Source organism: Bos grunniens, chromosome 24, assembly GCF_055505025.1.
Source record: "Bos grunniens cultivar Pamir isolate PY7600 chromosome 24, Bosgru_T2T1.0, whole genome shotgun sequence".
In the NCBI taxonomy this organism is placed as follows: Eukaryota; Metazoa; Chordata; class Mammalia; order Artiodactyla; family Bovidae; genus Bos; species Bos grunniens.
This window is the reverse complement of record NC_141188.1, coordinates 25,802,165-25,817,518: the sequence shown is the minus strand read 5'-3', so window position 1 is coordinate 25,817,518 and position 15,354 is coordinate 25,802,165.

The following is a 15,354-nucleotide window of genomic DNA, read 5'->3' as shown; positions in this document are numbered from 1 at the left end:
GCATCTAAGTTAAATAAGCAGGGTGACAAAATATAGCCTGACGTACTCCTTTCCCTATTTGGAATCAGTCTGTTGTTCCATGTCCAGTTCTAACTGTTGCTTCTTGACCTGCATACAGATTTCTCAGGAGGCAGGTCATTCAAGTATTTCCATCTCTTGAAAAATTTTCCACAGTTTATTGTGATCCACACAGTCAAAGGCTTTGGCATAGTCAATAAAGCAGAAGTAGATGTTTTACTGGAACTCTTGCTTTTTTGACGATTCAACAGATATGGGCAATTTGATCTCTGGTTCCTCTGCCTTTTCTAAAACCAGCTTGAACATGTGGAAGTTCACGGTTCACGTACTGCTGAAGCCTGGCTTGGAGAATTTTGAGCATTACTTTACTAGAGTGTGAGATGAGTAAAATTGTGCAGTAGTTTGAGCATTCTTTGGCATTGTCTTTCTTTGGGATTGGAATGAAAACTGACCTTTTCCAGTCCTGTGGCCACTGCTGAGTTTTCCAAATTTGCTGGTATATTGAGTGCAGCACTTTCACAGCATCATCTTTTAGGACTTGAAATAGCTCAGCTGGAATTCCATCACCTCCAACAACTTTGTTTGTAAAAGGCCCACTTGACTTCACATTCCAGTATGTCAGGTGAATGATCAAACCATTGTGATTATCTGAGTCATAAAGATCTTTTCTGTATAGTTCTTCTGTGTATTCTTGCCACCTCTTCTTAATATCTTCTGCTTCTGTTAGGTCCCTACCATTTCTGTCCTTTATTGAGCCCATCTTTGCATGAAATATTCCCTTGGTATCTCTAATTTTCTTGAAGAGATCTCTAGTCTTTCCCATTCTGTTGTTTTCCTCTATTTCTTTGCATTGATCACTGAGGAAGGCTTTCTTATCTTTCCTTGCTGTTCTTTGGAACTCAGCATTCAAATGGTATATCTTTCCTTTTCTCCTTTGCCTTTTGCTTCTCTTCTCTTCTCAGCTATTTGTAAGGCCTTCTCAGACAACCATTTTGCCCTTTTGCATTTATTTTTCTTTGGAATGGTCTTGATCACTGCCTCCTGTACAATGTCATGAACCTCCATCCATAGTTCTTCAGGCATGCTGTCTATCAGATGTAATCCCTTGAATCTATTTCTCACTTCCACTGTATAGTCATAAGGGATTTGATTTAGGTCATACCCAAATGGTCTAGTGCTTTTCCCTACTTTCTTCAACTTAAGTCTGAATTTGACAATAAGGAGTTCATGATCTGAGCCACAGTCAGCTCCCGGTCTTGTTTTTGCTGACTGTATAGAGCTTCTCCATCTTTGGCTGCAAAGAATATAATCAGTCTGATTTCGGTGTTGACCATCTTGTGATGTCCATGTGTAGAGTCTTCTCTTATGTTGTTGGAAGAGAGTGTTTGCTATGACAAGTGTGTTCTCTTAGCAAAACTCTGTTAGCCTTTGCCCTGCTTCATTCTGTACTCCAAGGCCAAATTTGCCCATTACTCCAGGTATTTCCTGACTTCCTACTTTTGCATTCCAGGGTACACAGATCAATCTCATAAACACTTGGGTCTATGACCAATAGTAATCATATGGGCTTTCCTGGTGGCTCACAAAAAGAATCTGCCTTCAATGCAGGAGACCCAAGTTCAGTCTCTGGGTTGGAAAGATCCCCTGGAGAAGGGAATGGCTGCCCACTCCAGTGTTCTTGCCTGGAGAACTCCATGGACAGAAGAGCCTAATGGGCTACATCCACAGGGTTGCAAAGAGTCAGACAGGACTCAGCAACTAACACTTTCACTTTCAATGGCACTGCATACAGCATTTCCTGAGCCCTTGCTTTGTGCCAGGTGCTGCGTTCAGCTGATCATGTGCAGAACCTCACCCAGAACAATAAACCTATGAAGTACATGTGACTATTACACCACTTTCACAGAAGGAAAACATAAAGAGAAGTTACTGATTTTGCTCTTGATACTCAGCGAGAATAGGAGGTGGGATTTAAAACCTCTATTTGTTTACATCTGGGCTTCCAGGGTGGCTCAGCGGTAAAGAAATTGAAAGTGAAAGTTGCTCAGTCGTGAAGGCAGAAAGAAAGTGAAGGTCACAACTGTAAAGAATCTGCCTGCAATGCAAGATCCACAGGAGATGTGGGTTCGATCCAAGGGCCTGGAAGATCCCCTGGAGGAGGGCATGGCAACCCACTCCAGTATTCTTGCCTGGAGAATCCCACGGACAGGGGAGCCCAGTGGGCTACAGTCCATGGGGTCACAGAGTCCGACAGGATTGAAGTGCTTAGCAGATATGCATTCACTGTTTACATTTAAAACTTGAGTTCCATTATTCTCTATTGATTTGCAAAGAAACCTGATTACTAGTTCAAGAGATTGTTTCTACTAAAGTGTAAAAGTACATGAAGTAGTTCTAGATCTTACTGATCTTCAGGAAAAATACACCCTTTGATTATATATAGTGAAAACACTTAATATATATTATGCTGTAATTTTTTCACTCGCCCATTAGATTGCTACCCAGCTTTACGGCCTCACATTGGTCTCCTCACCCATCTGACTCAACACATTTTCTGTAGTTCAGCAAAAGGCAGATGTCTGGAGTGTTTTCTGAAACCCTGGAAAGTTGTTTTTTATTTCATTATTTCAGACTTCTGTGTACATGAGCTAGTTAAATAAAATAAGTTATAGTAATTTGAGTTAAAAAATAAGTATAATTCTTAAATTTATATAACTTATTTTATTAAACTAGCTTATGTAAATGGAAGGCTGAAATTATCAAAAGTGAAGAGTAATATTTTGAAGAAGAACTTACATTTTAGTTCTTAAACATTAACCATAAATAATAAACCTAGTGGAGAATGTTACTAATTAAGAATAGCTTAAAAAAATAGAATCTGAAGGATACACAAAATTCCAAAGAGAATGATGTCAATTTTAAACATTATTCGACTTTAAAGTGTGGCCAATAAGGTAAAAATATCCCCAGAAACTGAGGGAAAAAGAAAATAAAAACAAAAGGAGAGGGAGAAATTGATTCCACTCTGGAACTGTTGCATGAAAGGAGTTTCAAAACAGAATATGAAGTTTTTGCAAAAATCTATCATTCTTATTATTCCCATATTCAGGTAAAATGCAAACTAGGTGTAAGCAGTTTTTTAAAACACAGTGTTATGTGTCTCATAGGCCAGAACTATTGAAGCAAATCAGATCTCTCATTTTAATATGCATTTTCACATTTAAAAATTTATATTATTGACTATGTTGAATGCCGTGACTTCTGGAGAACCATTACGGCTCACAGGATGGCTTTTTATTTGGCATTGTATCAATTTGAAGCCCAGAATGGGATGATGTTAATGCAGACAGTGGATATGCCTGTGTAAAATGGTATGAAGAGAAAGGGAAGGTTCGCAAGCAATAGGCAATTTCCAAATGTCATCTCTTTAGCCCTTACAAGAAAAAGAGAAATACACACACTGGAGGGGACATTTTGCTCCCTGATCTCTGGCTTCTGGCAGGCACTTCCTTTGCACACCTGGCGTCTCCCTTCCAGGCCTGCCATGCGGTAGGACCATTTGCCCTTAAATATCACACGTAGCTGATTTACACTATAGACTATGGGCCCAAAGGGGTAAATGCTTAATTTTATTAATCGAGTGGATTTTAAATCTCTCTACAGGAGGCCGCAACACCCCAAAGGGCTAATCTATGTTATAGAGAGGTGGCAAATCAGAGAAGCCCCAGTGAGTTTCCCCTCCACCTTGGAATTTGTTCCCAGTGAAAGTTACCACCAGGCCGATTGGCTGTGAGTATCTGTTTGAACACTGGGATTGTTCTCCACCTGATATACAAATACCTAAGCCCCTGAAATTTACAATGGAGATGCGCAGGCCTGGCAAAAGCCCTGCCGAAACAAACAGAGCTGGGCTAATAACTCTGTAACCTCTGTTGACATAACCCACCAGCCTGCTGAAGAGTCTCTTCATGTATAGGAAACAGAGAAACTATAATGATTTTCAGATACAGTTGACAAGAGACCATTTAGTAAACTTTTATTTTTTTTAACTAACAGTATGCGGGGACGTTGTATTCTAGGCTGCTACTAATAATCTCATCAGAATGCAAAAGCAGCGACTGTGTTATAAAACCAATGATCTGTTATATTCTGCAAGAATTTACAAAAGCCTAATGTCATTTACTACACCATGAGAACCATACTTGGATAAAAAAAATAAAACACAACAGAATTCAAAAACTGATTACAGCTGGCAAAAAAAAAAAAAAAAAAAAACTGCCAATGCAATGCTTTAAAGGTAAAACATACAACAGAGAAAGACGTGGTATCTGGTGATGACTTCAGAAGGGAAGAAGTACGTGTTTGGGTATGTATAGGTGTCGTATGTCATTTAGGGCCGTGTTGAATCAGGGCATTCCTTCAAGCCCAGGATTCTCGGGTCTGCAGTTAACTGCTGAGTGTGTGTTGCCAGTTCAGGCTGCAAAAGAGTTTGCTTTTTTTTTTTTTCTTTCTCAGCAGCATTTTGGACAAAAGCATATCTCTAGCAGTCTTAAACTGCTGAAGTCCATGTTGCGGCAAATGGATGCTAAAAAAAAATCCAAGGGTCTACTAATTTGACAATTTAGCCTAAAAGAGATTGGAATTCATGGGAGATATTTGAGAAGAGAAATGACATTCAGATGTGAGTTTGTGAAACAGTGCTCTAGCAATTGTTCTGAGATGATGTTGGAGGAGGGTAAGCGTTAGTGTGGAAAGTGAAGAGGAAAAGAATGGTTCCCATTGGTGTTGGTGGTAGTTGAAATAAGTAGAGGGAATTGGATGAATCAGAGGTAGATTTAAAAAGAATAATCAACAAATATGGGGTGTGAGCAAGAGGGAGATGTCAAGAAGGATTGTGAGGTTTCTGTCCTGAACATGCAAGTAGATATTTGGCCAATTATTGAGGCAGAAAGGCATGAGGAGGAAAGGTTTGTGTAAGAAATATGGTAAGTTAAATTTCTGGAGCTCTGGTGTTCGAGGCACCTATGAAATATCTGTAAAGTTTTAGGAATCCGAATAGGAATCATCATGGAAACAAAAATTTAGGGATCAAAGAAGAAACAGTGATTGAAGGCAGGAGGAGAAGGGAATGACAGAGGACAAGATAATTGGATGGGATCACCAACTCAATGGATATGAGTTTGAGCAAGATCCTGGAGTTGGTGATGGACAGGGAAGCCTGGGGTGCTGCAGTCCACAGGGTCACAAAGAGTCAGACACAGCTGAGCAACTGGATTGAGAAGAAACATGTGAACTATTGGTAAAGATTAGAGTAATATAGAGCTTCCCTTCTGGATTGCAATATAGGTGTAATATAGTGTAATATATTGTGTAGTGTAATATTGTAATATAGTGTAATATAGGGGAAGAAAAGAGTAACATCAAATGTACTCTAAGAAATGATAAAAGAATTTTTCTTTGCTTTTATACATGACCATACATATACTGTTGAATTTTTGTAGGAACTTTTTGGGGGGGCTTTTTACTATCTATTGTTCGTTACATTATATTGATATTTACTATGTGTTTTGCATTGTACTAGACTAGTATGTATGAGACCTTCCCTATATTCTGAATATCATCCAATACAGAAATTATTAGAAAATTGTCAAAGCTCAATTAGAAATTTTAAATTGTCTGATACACACAAATACATACATACACATAATATATACACAATGTATTCCCAGTGAAATAGCCATTTAAACGAGTTCAGAGAAGTGTCAGATTTATCTATTCATCTATCTTTATATACTTTATCTATTAAGGCATGTACTTTACAATGTGTGTATACACACAATACATGCACACACGTGCATATCACTAAAGCAATATATTATCATTTTATAGATACTGACAATGAAGTTAAGAGAGGTTCATTGATGTCAGAGTTAGCAAGTGGCTCAAGGCAGTTTGAAATCTCCACATTCAGAGGTCTTTCTTCTCTACCACTCCTTATTGTAACAGCCAATATTAACAAGCTCCTGTGCTCTTCACCGGAGAAGGCAATGGCACCCCATTCCAGTACTCTTGCCTGGAAAGTCCCATGGACAGAGGAGCCTGGTGGGCTGCAGTCCATGGGGTCGCTAAGAGTCGGGCATGACTGGGCGACTTCCCTTACTTCTCACTTTCACGCATTGGAGAAGGAAATGGCAACCCACTCCAGTATTCTTGCCTGGAGAATCCCAGGGACAGAGGAGCCTAGTGGGCTGCTGTCTATGGGGTCGTACAGAGTCGGACACGACTGAAGAGACTTAGCAGCAGCAGTGCTCTTCACTAAACACTTTGATCCTCATCACAGCTCTACTACGTTAACAGGGGCATTCGTACATAAAGTGAAGTCTCCTGACTCCTTGATGTATTTCCATGAACCTGAGTTCTTGCTGAGCTAGACTGCAACTTGCACTAAAACGATACAGGATAACCGTGGAATTGATGATTCAGGACGTGCCATCCTTGAAGTGTGTTGCGACAATGGCAAACACAATCAGCAGGATCTGGGCCAAAAGAATTCGTATGGAACCCATCCGAGTGATAACCACCTTCTAAGGGCTCAAGTTCTGGAAGTTATATGCCTAAGTGAGGCTCATCTCCCTTTTCTCTTGGAGTTGAATTTTTAAGAGTACCACAAATGTGGATGCTCATGAGTCTGTCATATAGAATGAAATAAGTCAGAAAGAGAAAAGCAAATATCATATATTAATGCGTGTGTGTGGAATTTAGAAAAATAGTACAGTACTCTTGCCTGGAAAATCCCATGGACGGGAGAGCCTGGTACGCCGCAGTCCATGGGGTCGCTAAGAGTCAGACACGACTGAGCGACTTCACTTTCACTTTTCACTTTCATGCACTGGAGAAGGAAATGGCAACCCACTCCAGTGTTCTTGCCTGGAGAATCCAGGGACGGGGGAGCCTGGTGGGCTGCTGTCTGTGGGGTCGCACAGAGTCGGACACGACTGAAGTGACTTAGCAGCAGGAGCAGTAGCAGTACAGATAAACCTAGTTCCAGGGAGGAATAGAGACAGAGACATAGAGAATGGACACGTGAACACAGGGGAGGAAGGGGAGGGTGGGATGAACTGGGAGATTAGGTTTGACGTAAATCCACTGCTGCTGCTAAGTCGCTTCAGTCGTGTCCGACTCTGTGCGACCCCAGAGACGGCAGCCCACCAGGCTCGTCCGTCCCACCCACTACCATGTGTTTAATAGATAGATAGTAGGAAACTGCCATGTAGCTCAGGGAGTTCAGCTCAGTGCTCTGTGATGACTTAGAGGGGTGGGATGGGGTAGGGTGGGAGGGACGCTTAACAGGGAAGGGATATATGTGTACATACAGCTATCCACTTCATTGCACAGCAGAAACTAACACAGCATTGTAAAGCAATGCTTATTAAATGTATAGTTTAAGGTACCTCTGGGAATAGGAAAGAGGACTAGAGGAAAAGGAAACAAACCATACTCAAATCTCAGGAAATTTGAAAGGTGAGAAGGTAGGGCAGGTGAGGGAATAGTAATGATGATATTGATGGTGGGGATGATAGGAAAAGTGTTTGCACATATGTTTCTGTTTTAAATCATCTGCTCATTTCTGATCTGGAATTTTTCTTCTGGGAGATAAGACACATTTATTCATTTAATCAACTCATTTTTAAAATTAATTTTTAATGGAATATAGTTGTTTTACAATGTTGTGTTAGTTTCTACTCTACACCAAAATGAATCAGCCCTATACAAACATATATCCTCTCAGTTTTTGATTTAATGCACCACAATGCGTTAAGTAGAGCTCCCTGTGCTATAAAGTAGGTTCTCTTTAGTTATCTATATTATACACGATATCAATAGTATATGTGTCAAAAGGATTAACCTTTCATTTCTACGTGGTACATGGCTGGCCCTGTGTGACTGTGGGTGTTTGACTCACCAGGATGAGAACAGGCCAGAGTACCCCTCATCCTCTATTCCCCAAAGGCAAGTAGATCTCGCTATCTTCCACGGGAAAACACGTTCCTTACAGAATGAGTCCATCTTAGCTGTCAGCTCTGGAGTATCTAAGGAGCTCTGAATGCATGCAACACTGCCAGAAGGAGGCTCACCCACCTCCAGTGGGGATAAGAATCCCCAGTGGGGGGAAACAGGCTGCTTCCACGTGAGTGAAGCAGCTGTCGTTTAACATAGAAGTGTCAGAAGCACAAGCAAATTTCTCATCACCAAGTGGTGGTGTCATGGTCAGTGAAATACTCGGCGGTTTTAACGTGGTTTGAGAAGAAGATTTTATGAAATTGAAGTTACAGACAAAAATTTTATCTAGAAAGTGGTCTGGCTAAGAATCCTTGGCTAAGAATTCGTTTTGTTGTGAATGATGGAACTGTGATGTGAAAGGTAGGATTAAATTAGTCACACATCTTTGAAATGTAAAACATTATTTGGTTATCTTTGAGTACATTTTCTTAGTAATCAAATGAAGATGACTATGTTAAATTAATCTGAAGAAGAACACATCAAAGTTTGTCATGACACAGTTCTATTATATAAAATATTGTGATTCCTCAAAATAAGACTCTAAAACTTAAACATTTATAAGTTTTCCAGTTGCAAAGAAATATAGACTATATACCATTGTATTTATATTGACTTTCTATTTATTTTTATGTTTATTTCTCCATCTATGTGTAATCTTTCCATCCATCTATGCATTCATCTGTCATCTAACAGCTTCTGTAGCTAATATATACTGTTTAGATGTTATAGGACACTTGAAAGTGATGTAGTTTCTATTTCTGGTCTTCTAGAATTTTCAAACTAATTTGACATTTCTTCAATGGCTTGGAAGAAAGGTGAGACACCTCATCATCCCAGCCATCATCTTTAAAAAACAAGGAGAATGAAACAAACACAGTCCCCCTCTCGACTCAAGAGACATAGACACAAAGTCTTACGATGGATGTGGGGCCAAACTTTAAATCCCTTTCAAGAAAAGCCCTGTTTATGCATCTGGTAAATGATAATATAATATATATGAGCTTGAGAGTATATGAAGACTTTGTGATTCAGGTTATGAGAAAATAGATTGTGGTTTAATATAAGGCAATCAAGTCTAACATAACATATGAATCACAGTGCAAATATATCTCTGGCATTTGACTGATCTGCCTGCTTATGTGACCGAAGTAACACAGGAACTCAGTAGATGACTTTGTCCGTTTGGGACTTTTATTTTGCTGTAGCAAAAACACCATAGACTGCGTGGCTTAAACAACAAACACTCGTTTCTCACAATTCTGGATGCTGAGAAGTTCAGGATCAAGGCTCCAGCAAATTTGTTGTCTGGTGAGAGCCCCTGTCCTGGTTCTTAGATGCTTGCCTTTTTGCATATGCCAGAATGGGTGAAAGAAAGTTCTCTGGGGCCTCTTTTATTTGGACTCCAATCCCATTAATGAGAGCTTTGCCCTCACCATCTAATCATCTTCCAAAGACTCCACCTATGAATACCATCATGTTGTGAGTTAGTTTTCAGTTTCTGAATTTGGAGGGGCTTCCCTGGTCGTCCACTGGTTAAGAAGCTGCCTTGCAATGCAGAGGACATGGATTCCATCCCTGGTTGGGGAATGAAGATCCCAAAGCCTCTGAGCTTCTAAGCCTGCATGCCACAATTACTCAGACCACTCACCACAGCTAGAGAGTCTGCAATGCAATCAAAGATCTCGCATGCCACAATTAAGACCCAACGCAGCCAAATAAATAAATTATTTTTTTTAATTTCTGAATTTGGGAAGACAAGCATTCAGTCTATAGTGGTAGTAAGCATGTGTCACTATGCTGCTGCTGTTGCTAAGTCGCTTCAGTTGTGTCCAACTCTGTGCGACACCATAGACAGCAGCCCACCAGGCTCCCCCGTCCCTGGGATTCTCCAGGCAAGAACACCGGAGTGGGCTGCAATTGCCTTCTCCAATGCATGAAAGTAAAAAGTGAAAGTGAAGTCTCTCAGTCGTGTCTGACTCTTAGCGACCCCATGGACTGCGGCGTACCAGGCTCTCCCGTCCATGGGATTTTCCAGGCAAGAGTATTGGAGTCGGGTGCCATTGCCTTCTCTGATGTGTCACTATAGTCAGTTATTAAAACTGTTCCTTGAAATTGTACCTGGAGTTGGAATATTTTGAGTTAGAAGCTTCCTCTGTAATCATCTGCTTCAACAGCCCACTTTGCAGGTCAGGAAACTGAGGCCAAATAGATCATAGAACTGGCTGGGATGGGACCCCCCCTCAGGTCTTCTAGCTCCAGGTCAGAGCTCTTTTCCACCCCGTTTCTCAGGAGGCTTCTTTATGAAAGATGGCTCACTGCCAACAGCAAATAATAGGACCAGGTTTAGTCTAAGCTGAAGCATAAGAATCTTGTTTTAAATTTATCTTTACACATTTTTTCCACAACACTTTTCCACCCTTGCCATCCCTTGTCCAGTTGCTTTTTGCTTCCTAACTCTTATTTCCCAAATGAGACATCTAATACCTTCATGGGTTTCCCTGGCATCTCAGATGGTAAAGAATCTATCTGCAATAAAGGAGACCTAGGATCAATCCTTGGGTTGGGAAGATCCCCTGGAGGAGGGAATGGCAACCCACTCCAGTATTCTTGCCTGGAAAATTCCATGGACAGGGGAGCCTGGTGGGTTACAGTCCTTGGGGTCTCAAAGAGTTGGACACGACTGAGCCACTAACACACACACACACAATAAATTCATATCAATTTTGCATTTCAAAACTCCCTCATCCTCCATTTTATTATGGTTAAACATAATTTTTTAACCTCAAATAATACTTCTGATAGGACTCACAGCTTCCCTTGGGATAAAGCAACTGTGAGGTTTGGCTAAGGGGATGGTGAACTTCTGGGGTTTGTTTTATTCTACCGGTTACATGTGTATGGCTGTTTTTGTGATTTTTTTTAATAATAAGATTATTTTCAGCTGCACTGAGTCTTCATTGCTTTGCATGGACTTTCTCTAGCTGCTGTGAGTGGGGGCTACCCTCTAGTTGCAGTGCTCAGGGTTCTCATTGCTGTGCCTTCTATTGTTGTGGGGCACAGTCTCTAGGTACAGGACTTAAGTAGTTTCAGCACACAGGTTCGGTAATTGTATCTCGCAGGTTCTGGAGCTTGGGCTCAATAATTGTAGTACACAGGGGCTTAGTTGCTTCGTGGCATGTGGGATCTTCCCAGGCCAGGGATCAAACCTGTGTTGCCTGCATTGGCCGGTAGATTCTTATCCACTGGGCCACCAGGGAAATCTGTGTGTGGCTGTTTATTTTACCTAGTCTATAGCAGGCCTTACACTTTGAGCATGTGTGCATAAGGACCAATGATAAACAGATTGCACATCAGATTTGCCAGAGTTCTGGGGAAAATCTTTCACTCAGTTTCATACATTATCAAAGCATTGACCCCCTTAGTCACAGAAACTCACACTCTGGACACTGCACACACATAAATCGCGAAGTTTACACCTGTCTGTCTCTTCCCTGCCTTTTGGATCTTTCACCACCCTGCCACCGTCCCACCATCCACAAGTATGCATGTCCTGCTTTGCTGCCCACTCCACCCAAGGACCACAATCAACAGGAAGATACTTTCTCAAATAAACCCTCATGAGGATGTCATAAGATCTTCCCATTACACACCACTGAGTGTTTTTCTTCCCTATAAAAAAAAAAAAAAAGAGGACGGGGCTTTTAATTGCTCCTTTATGTTTATTTTTCCTTTATTCTTAATTATATTAAACACCCATATATCCCTTCCCTGAGTATTCATTTAGAAGGAAGGTTTTGTAATAGTCACATTTAATTTATCAGGGTGCAATAATTTGTGTTTCCCAATCATCTTGCCGACTTTGGTTCATTATACTATTGTTTCACATGAGTAAGTTAGCAAAGTTTGGATTGATTGACTCTAATTAACTAAAACTGGTTCCAGGCTGTGCATCTATTGTCATGGTAGCTAGTTGCAAAGCCCTAAACCAAGCAGCAATGGTGCTATAAGGTAATATTGATTTGAAAACTGGAGATAATATATAACCTTGAACTTATCACTTTTGGGGAAACAAACTAAAACAAAAAAGGTGAGGGGAAGGGAAGGGAGTGGTATTAAGACAGTCTTTCAGGACACTTGGGAATATAAATTGGAGTTTTCAGTGGGTTTGCTTCATTTTTGTTTTTCCTGTCCAGATATAATCACAGATATGTTGAATTACAAAGTAATTCCAAGTTCAGCTGCCAGAAGAGTAAAGATTTCATGGTCTTTGAAACTGTGAAGACATGAAATACACAGGCTGACGAGTAGTCTGAGATCCACCAAAAAATTATGGGGAGACCTCCATTTTGGTAGAGGAAACCTTTCTAGCCATTAGTCATAGAGAAGTAGGATTGTTTGAAATTTAATCTCTTCTCTGTTGCTGATTTTTATAGTCAATAATGACCCGTGCTTGAGATTACATGTTTTTTTTGACAGTATGGCCAACTGGAAAAAATGATAGCATTTATCTCTGATTAGCATGAACAAATACCACCCTTGCTCTTACTGCCAGACAGGAATCAAGTTAAAAAAAATTGCAGAGAAGAATGCCACAGTGAGATCCATCAGTGGATTTTCAGTATCCCTGCTGTAATATGCTACGGCTTCTGTTTCTTCTCTTAAAATTCCAGTTAGGATGGGATTTGACTGCTGTTGCCCACATCTTCAGTTCCCTAGCTCTCATTTCAGAGCTTCAGGACCCCTGTCTTCCATGGCATCCTTATCAACTGAGCTGCTTCCTCCTTCACTCTTTTACTTCTCTCCAAGTTCCAAACAGCGTTTGTGCCCTGACAGACAGGTGATGTGAATGTTTAGTTCTTGTGCTAAGAGAGCCTTGCTTGAAAAGTCTTGTCAGAATGTAGAAAACACCAGAAGCATTTCCGGTTTACCCAGATGCTTCCTTCCTTTGGCCTGTGTTGAAGTCTCTTTGGAAACTGTGGACAGGCAACTCTTATGCTGACCAGTATCTTCTCCATTTTATTATTTGAGTGTTTTTAAGTGTTTTGTGACTACTGTAGCCCTGTGAGAAAGGACCAATTTCCAAACATCACAGTGAAAGGAGCCTATATTAGTGAGTGTTCTCCAGAGAAACCAAATCGATGTTGTGCGTGTAAATATGGGGAGATGGCTCAGGTGATTATGGAGGCTGGCGAGTTAAAAATCTATGATGCAGGTCATCAGCTGGAGACCTGGGAAGAGCTGACATTGTAGTTCAAATCCATGGACTATAGTTCAAGTCCAGAGGCCTTCTGCAGCAGAGTTCTCTCTTGCCTGGGGGAGGTCAGTCTTTTGTTCCAACCAGGGCTTCAACTGATTGGATGAGGCGCACCCTCATTATGGAGGATAATCTGCTTTACTCAAAGTTCACCAATTTCAAATGTAAATCTCACTCACAAACATTCTCACAGAAACATCCAGAGTCATTCTTGACCAAATATCTGCACACAGTGGCCCAGCCAAGTGGACACAGCACGAGGCTCACCCAAAGTCACGGACTGAGGAGCCAGAGAAGACAAAGGTGGGGAAGGAAAGTGACACAAAGTCGTTTTTGAAGAGAAAAAGGACAAGACCACTGATTCCTCACAGGTTTTGAAGCAGTTTAAATGGTCAGCCACACGAACACGGTACACCCAACACACACACTTCTTTCTTCTTGAAAAGCTTAGTAACAAGACATCCTCACGCCCTCTTGTTGTGCTGCGAGGGACCATGGTAGTTCTGCAACAGCAGATACCAGCCCTAAGCTGGTAAAATGATAGGCAGAAGAGGCCCTGCTCAGACTCCGTCCTCTGACTCCCTCTACTGGCTGAGCAGGTGGCTGCGCACATCTGCCCCAGGGAATTTCTGCTCCTCCCACCCTTCTTTACAGAATTCAAAGCAATTCAAAAGGTCTCTGCCATATTTACAATTCCCACCACCATAACACCAGTTACAGTGGACTCACTTCCTACCAAGAGGAAAGCAGGTATCACATCTCTTGCTGGTAAAATATTTGTCTTAACATCTTCAAATCAAACAACAGTCGTTCTTTAAGTCCCTTCTTGTTGCCCAGTACAGGGGAGAATGCAAAGAAAGAATTAAACATAGGCCTTGCATACGAGAGCTGAATGGAGAAGGGAATGGCAACCCACTCCAGTGTTCTTGCCCGGAGAATTCCATGGACAGAGGAGCCTGGTGAGCTATATAGTCCATGGGATCGCAAAGAGTCAGGCACAACTGAGTGACTAACACTATGAGAGTTGAAGAATTGATGCTTTTGAACTGTGGTGTTGGAGAAGACTCTTGAGAGTTCCTTGGACTGCAAGGAGATCCAACCAGTCAATCCTAAAGGAAATCAGTCCTGAATATTAAGGACTGTTGCTGAAGCTGAAGCTCCAATACTTTGGCCACCTAATATGAAGAACTGACTCATTGGAAAAGTCCCTGATGCTGGGAAAGATTGAAGGCAGGAGGAGAAGGGGACTAAAGAGGATGAGATGGTCACCAACTCTATGGGCATGAGTTTGAGCAGGCTCTGGGAGTTGATGGACAGGGAAGCCTGGTGTGCTTCATTCCATGGGGTTGCAAGGAGTTGGACATGACTGAGTGACTGAACTGAACTGAACTGATGACAGCTTATAATTTTGTGCAGAAGTAAGTCTAATAATATGTAGCAAATAAATAAGGGGAGATGGTCTTCAGACAAGAGATTCTGTCAGAGTTCATAGGTGATGGCTGTAAGTATGAAATGGAGTGGCCACTTTTCTACTTGCTGTTATATGTTGCAAAATTTGTTTAGATCGATTGTGTCAAGAATTAGCTCATTCTAATTCAAATCATTCCAGTTTCTCTCAATGATTGTATGTTTTCTTAGTGTCTGTTTATTCAGTGTAGCAGTCAAGTTTATCAAAACCACACAGAATTTGGGGTTGGTAGATCCAAGCTATTAGAATGCATAAACAACAAGGTCTATTGTATAGCACAGTAAACTCTATCCAGTCTCTTGGGATAAGGCATAATGGAAAAGAACATTAAAAATATATAAACATCTATATTTGTGTATAGCTGAGTCACTAGCTATACAACGGAGATTGGCACAATATTGTAAATCAGCAATACTTCAATAAACATAAAATATTAACAGAAAGAATGGGGGAAAAAAAAAACCTATGGCAACCCTAAGGAAGGATTTTTGATGAAGGAGATGATTTTGAGTGTTTCCCTATAAAATGGAATGCATCTTAATACTTGTAAATC